Source organism: Crinia signifera, chromosome 19 (genome assembly GCF_055691185.1).
Source record: "Crinia signifera chromosome 19, ASM5569118v1, whole genome shotgun sequence".
NCBI lineage: Eukaryota > Metazoa > Chordata > Amphibia > Anura > Myobatrachidae > Crinia > Crinia signifera.
The window spans coordinates 7,232,709-7,239,386 of record NC_139226.1 but is presented as its reverse complement, the minus strand read 5'-3'; the positions used below and the strand labels follow the sequence as shown (position 1 = coordinate 7,239,386).

The 6,678-nt window shown below is 48.2% G+C and overlaps 1 protein-coding gene across 1 annotated transcript in view; it reads left to right on the top strand.

The window, feature by feature from the left end:
• The first annotated feature begins 972 nt into the window (after positions 1-972).
• The window catches only part of TMCO4 (transmembrane and coiled-coil domains 4), a 52,431-nt gene continuing 46,725 nt past the window's right edge, over positions 973-6,678 (top strand). The window contains exon 1 of the mRNA XM_083161931.1: positions 973-1,131. The gene's annotated coding sequence lies outside the window, so the exon portion shown is untranslated. The remainder of the gene's footprint in view (positions 1,132-6,678) is intronic.

The window sequence follows — 6,678 nt, the reverse complement described above, 5'->3', positions numbered from 1 at the left end:
TTACAAACAAATCGTCCTCTGGCTAGGGTTACAACCTCATCACTTCAATTCTGTACACATATTTATTACACAGGGTCTGTGGCTGATTAAAACCAGATGAAATGGAGTCTTGAAGTCAGCCTGGCCAGCCACAGAACATGTGTAATTAATATGTGTCCAAAATTAAAGGAATGAGGTGGTGACCCTACCTCCGTCCCAGCACGTTATTAGGCACACAAAGGCCCTTATTCTGGTTGGTGCGGTCGAGCCGCATATGCGGCTCCGACCGCACCAGACGAATCCCCGCCCACCCTACGGATCGCCACGGCCGTCCGTACACGGACGGCTGGCGATCCGCATAAAAATGGTGGAGGCGTACGCCTCCACCATGGTGGGAGCTGCCCCCTGCATTCGATGGTCGTCGACCATCGAAGGCAGGTCCGCACGCCGCGGCAGCTCCCGCAAGCTGAGACCACACGGACAATCGTCCGTGTGGTAGCTTGTATGGGGGCTGAAAGCTGACATCCGGCGACGTCAGCTTTCCGCCCCCATGAGTTGCGTCATGGCCTCATTACCATGCGTACGCCCCGCGTTTGCATGGGAACGCCCATGAAACGCGGGGCGTACACATAGGGAAATGAGGGCATGATGCCTCTCACGCCCCTATACGCCCCCTTTGCGGCGGACGAAATACGTCTGCGGCGAAGGGGGCTGCACATGCGCAGATTGACCTCTGCGCATGTGCAGTGTAAAAACATCGGCGGTACGGCCGCACGCGGGCCGTACCGCACGAACAAGAATAAGGGCCAAAGTGTGCACATAATAACGTGCTGTCTGGCTGATTGTAGCACCTGTCCCAGACTCCCAGGTGTCCCCAGCCAGCAGCACCAGGTGGAAGTCATGTGTCCCCATGGCAACCGCCCAGGCCTGAGTCTCAAAGTCCACCCGCAGCGTAATCGGCGTAACTTATTGGATTCTACAAACCCGGGGCGGCGTCCGTTACGCACTAGGCGTAACCTCGGGTTACGGCAGGGAACGTGGCAGCTGCTACTTTGGGATTCCCGTAGAGAGTTACGCTGATGACGCAGATGCGGCCTGGTGCTGCCGAGCAGCGGTTCCGGGACTGGGACGGTCCTAGCGCGGTGCTGACGGGTGAGAGCCGGGGCCGATGTGATGGCGGGGTGGGTGGGGGGCATTTCTCCGGGTTCTGCAGCTGCTGTGTGTAGTAATACAGAGGGAGGTGCTGCTGTCACTGTGTATAGGAGGGGGGACATCACGCTGTTTACGTTGTGTCTGGGTAAAATATCGCGATAGTAGTGTGTATATCTGTGTGAATATTGTGATACGGATATATACTGGCTCCTGAGTACTTCCTCATCATTATAGTGCTGGGAGGATAGATGCTGTGTATATAATGTACAGTGATGTGTATACACTGTGTCACCTCCATACACTAATATATATACACTGTGTCACCTCCACATATACTAATATATATATATACACTGTGTCACCTCCACATATACTAATATATATACACACTGTGTCACCTCCACATATACTAATATATACACTGTGTCACCTCCATACACTAATATATACACTGTGTCACCTCCACATATACTAATATATATATACATATATATATATATATATATATATATATATATATATATATATATATATATATACACTGTGTCACCTCCACATATACTAATATATACACTGTGTCACCTCCACATATACTAATATATACACTGTGTCACCTCCACATATACTAATATATATATATATATATATATATATATATATATATACACTGTGTCACCTCCACATATACTAATATATATATATATATATATATATATACACTGTGTCACCTCCACATATACTAATATATACACTGTGTCACCTCCATCTCCTATATATTTGGCTACATCTGTCACTCAAAGTGGGTGTCTGTGTCTATAACGCTCTGTTCCTGGACTTTCCTCTTAATGTGTGATTGCCTTCATCTGTGCTGAACACCTTTCTGAGAAATTAACCTGTTTAAAACAGGTGATGGCAATCATACATTAAGGGGAAGTCTAGAAACATAGCATTGTGTCCCTCCTGGAGAGGGTCATGTTGGGAGGTATGTGACAGAGAACCAGCCCAGTGAGCCCACAGACAGTGCCAGACACCCACTGCCTTCCCATGTTGCCCAGCACTGCTACTCCACAGCCACCAAGTGAGCGCCCCCCTCCCGCGATTTGCGGCAAAACCTCCCCCCCCACGCGCCCCCCCCCCCCTCCCGCGATTCGCGGCAAAAACACCCGCTCCCCCGCGACCCCCCCTACCGCGATTCGCAGCAAAAACACCCCCGCGACCCCCCCTCCCGCGATTCGCTGCAAAAAGAACCCCCCCACGACCCCTCCCGCAATTCGCGGCATAACCACCACCCCGCGACCCCCCCCTCCTGCGAATCGCGGCAAACCCTCCCCCGTGACACACCCCCCCCCGATTCGCGGAAAAAACACCCCCCCCCCGCGACCTCCCTCCCGCGATTCGCGGCAAAAAGAACCCCCCCGCGACCCCCCCTTGCACGATTGGCGGCACCCCCCCTGCGACCCCCCTCCCGCGATTCGCGGCACCCCCCCCACCCACAATTCGCAGCAGCCCCAGGATTAAATGGCACATGCAAAACACTGACATGGCTATGGTCGACAATGAAAAAGGTTGACATGAGTTTTTGAAGATTTATTTTTAATTTTTTAAATTTTTTCATATTCATTGTCATGTGTCGACATGGACACCAATGAAGTGGCACACTTATGTCAACATTTACATGTGTTGACCTTTCTGTGTTGATTTTTTCTTGTGGCGATTCGCGTCACACCCCCCGCAACCCCCCCTCCCGCGATTCGCGGCACCCCCCGTGACTCCCCACCTCCCGCAATTCGCGGCAACCCCCCACCAGAACCCCTGTGAACCCCGCCCTCCCGCGATTCGCGGCACCCACCCCCGCAATTCGCGGCACCCCCCGTGATTCGCGGCAGCTCCAGAATTAAATTGCACATGGAAAACACTGACATGGCTATGGTCGACAATGAAAAAGGTTGACATGAGTTTTTGAAGTTTTTTTGTCATTTTTTTAATATTTTCATATTCATTCTCATGTGTCGACATGGACACCAATGAAGTGCCACACTTATGTCAACATTTACATGTGTTGACCTTTCTGTGTTGATTTTTTTCTGGTGGCGATTTGCGTCACCCCCCCCCCCCCACAACCCCCACTCCCATGATTCACGGCACACACACACACACCTCCCCCGCGATTCTCGGCACCCAACCCCGTGACCCCCCCTCCCGTGATTCACAGCACACCCCCGCAACCCCCCCTCCCATGATTCGCCGCAACCCCCGCCCCGTAACCCCCCCTCCCGCGATTCGCGGCACCCACCCCCGCGACCCCCCCCTCCCGCAATTCGCGGCACCCCCCCCCCCGCGATTCTCGGCAGCTCCAGAATTAAATTGCACATGGAAAACACTGACATGGCTATGGTCGACAATGAAAAAGGTTGACATGAGTTTTTGAAGTTCTTTTTTTCATTTTTGAATGTTTTCATATTCATTCTCATGTGTCGACATGGACACCAATGAAGTGCCACACTTATGTCAACATTTACATGTGTTGACCTTTCTGTGTTGATTTTTTCTTGTGGCGATTCGCGTCACACCCCTCCCACCCCCCCCGCAACCCCCACTCCCGCGATTCACGGCACACACACACCCCCCCACGATTCTCGGCACCCCACCCCGTGACCCCCCCTCCCGTGATTCACGGCACACCCCCCGCGACCCCCCCTACCATGATTCGCCGCAACCCCGCCCCCGTAACCCCCCTCCCGCGATTTGCGGCAACCCACCCCGCGACCCCCCCTCCCGCGATTCTCTGCAATCCCTCCCCTCCCGCGATTCGCAGCATCCACCCCCCCACAACCCCCCCTCCTGCAATTCGCGGCACCCCCCGCGACCCCCCCTCCTGCAATTCGCGGCACCCTCCGCGACACCCCTCCCGCGATTCGCGGACACCTAAGTTGCAATACAGGGCATCTTTCATACAATTCTAACCATATTTCTCATATACAAACGTTCACAAATTAAGGGGGCGCAGCCCCTTACGACGGTGTGAAGAGCGCCCGTAGGGCGCGATGAATCACCTAGTACACTAATATATATACACTATGTCACCTCCACATATACTAATATATATATATATATATATATATATATATATATATATATACTGTGTCACCTCCACATATACTAATATATACACTGTGTCACCTCCATACACTAATATATATACACTATGTCACCTCCACATATACTAATATATATATATATATATATATATATATATATATATATACACTATGTCACCTCCACATATACTAATATATATATATATATATATATATACACTGTGTCACCTCCACATATACTAATATATATATATATATACTGTGTCACCTCCACATACACTAATATATACACTGTGTCACCTCCACATATACTAATATATATATATATATATATATATATATATACACTGTGTCACCTCCACATATACTAATATATATATATATATACTGTGTCACCTCCACATACACTAATATATACACTGTGTCACCTCCACATATACTAATATATATATATATATATATATATATATATATATATATATATACTGTGTCACCTCCACATATACTAATATATACACTGTGTCACCTCCATACACTAATATATATACACTATGTCACCTCCACATATACTAATATATATATATATATATATATATATATATATACACTATGTCACCTCCACATATACTAATATATATATATATATATATATATATATATATACACTGTGTCACCTCCACATATACTAATATATATATATATACTGTGTCACCTCCACATACACTAATATATACACTGTGTCACCTCCATACACCAATATATACACTGTGTCACCTCCACATATACTAATATATATATATATATATATATACACTGTGTCACCTCCACATATACTAATATATACACTGTGTCACCTCCACATATACTAATATATACACTGTGTCACCTCCACATATACTAATATATATATATATATATATATATATACACTGTGTCACCTCCACATATACTAATATATATATATATATATATATATATATATATATATATATATATACACTGTGTCACCTCCACATATACTAATATATACACTGTGTCACCTCCATACACTAATATATATACACTATGTCACCTCCACATATACTAATATATATATATATATATATATATATATATATATATATATATATATATATATATATATATATATATATATATCTCCTATATATTTGGCTACATCTGTCACTCAAAGTGGGTGTCTGTGTCTATAACGCTCTGTTCCTGGACTTTCCTCTTAATGTGTGATTGCCTTCATCTGTGCTGAACACCTTTCTGAGAAATTAACCTGTTTAAAACAGGTGATGGCAATCATACATTAAGGGGAAGTCTAGAAACATAGCATTGTGTCCCTCCTGGAGAGGGTCATGTTGGGAGGTATGTGACAGAGAACCAGCCCAGTGAGCCCACAGACAGTGCCAGACACCCACTGCCTTCCCATGTTGCCCAGCACTGCTACTCCACAGCCACCAAGTGAGCGCCCCCCTCCCGCGATTTGCGGCAAAACCTCCCCCCCACGCGCCCCCCCCCCCTCCCGCGATTCGCGGCAAAAACACCCGCTCCCCCGCGACCCCCCCTACCGCGATTCGCAGCAAAAACACCCCCGCGACCCCCCTCCCGCGATTCGCTGCAAAAAGAACCCCCCCACGACCCCTCCCGCAATTCGCGGCATAACCACCACCCCGCGACCCCCCCCTCCTGCGAATCGCGGCAAACCCTCCCCCGTGACACACCCCCCCCCGATTCGCGGAAAAAACACCCCCCCCCCGCGACCTCCCTCCCGCGATTCGCGGCAAAAAGAACCCCCCCGCGACCCCCCCTTGCACGATTGGCGGCACCCCCCCTGCGACCCCCCTCCCGCGATTCGCGGCACCCCCCCCACCCACAATTCGCAGCAGCCCCAGGATTAAATGGCACATGCAAAACACTGACATGGCTATGGTCGACAATGAAAAAGGTTGACATGAGTTTTTGAAGATTTATTTTTAATTTTTTAAATTTTTTCATATTCATTGTCATGTGTCGACATGGACACCAATGAAGTGGCACACTTATGTCAACATTTACATGTGTTGACCTTTCTGTGTTGATTTTTTCTTGTGGCGATTCGCGTCACACCCCCCGCAACCCCCCCTCCCGCGATTCGCGGCACCCCCGTGACTCCCCACCTCCCGCAATTCGCGGCAACCCCCCACCAGAACCCCTGTGAACCCCGCCCTCCCGCGATTCGCGGCACCCACCCCCGCAATTCGCGGCACCCCCCGTGATTCGCGGCAGCTCCAGAATTAAATTGCACATGGAAAACACTGACATGGCTATGGTCGACAATGAAAAAGGTTGACATGAGTTTTTGAAGTTTTTTTGTCATTTTTTTAATATTTTCATATTCATTCTCATGTGTCGACATGGACACCAATGAAGTGCCACACTTATGTCAACATTTACATGTGTT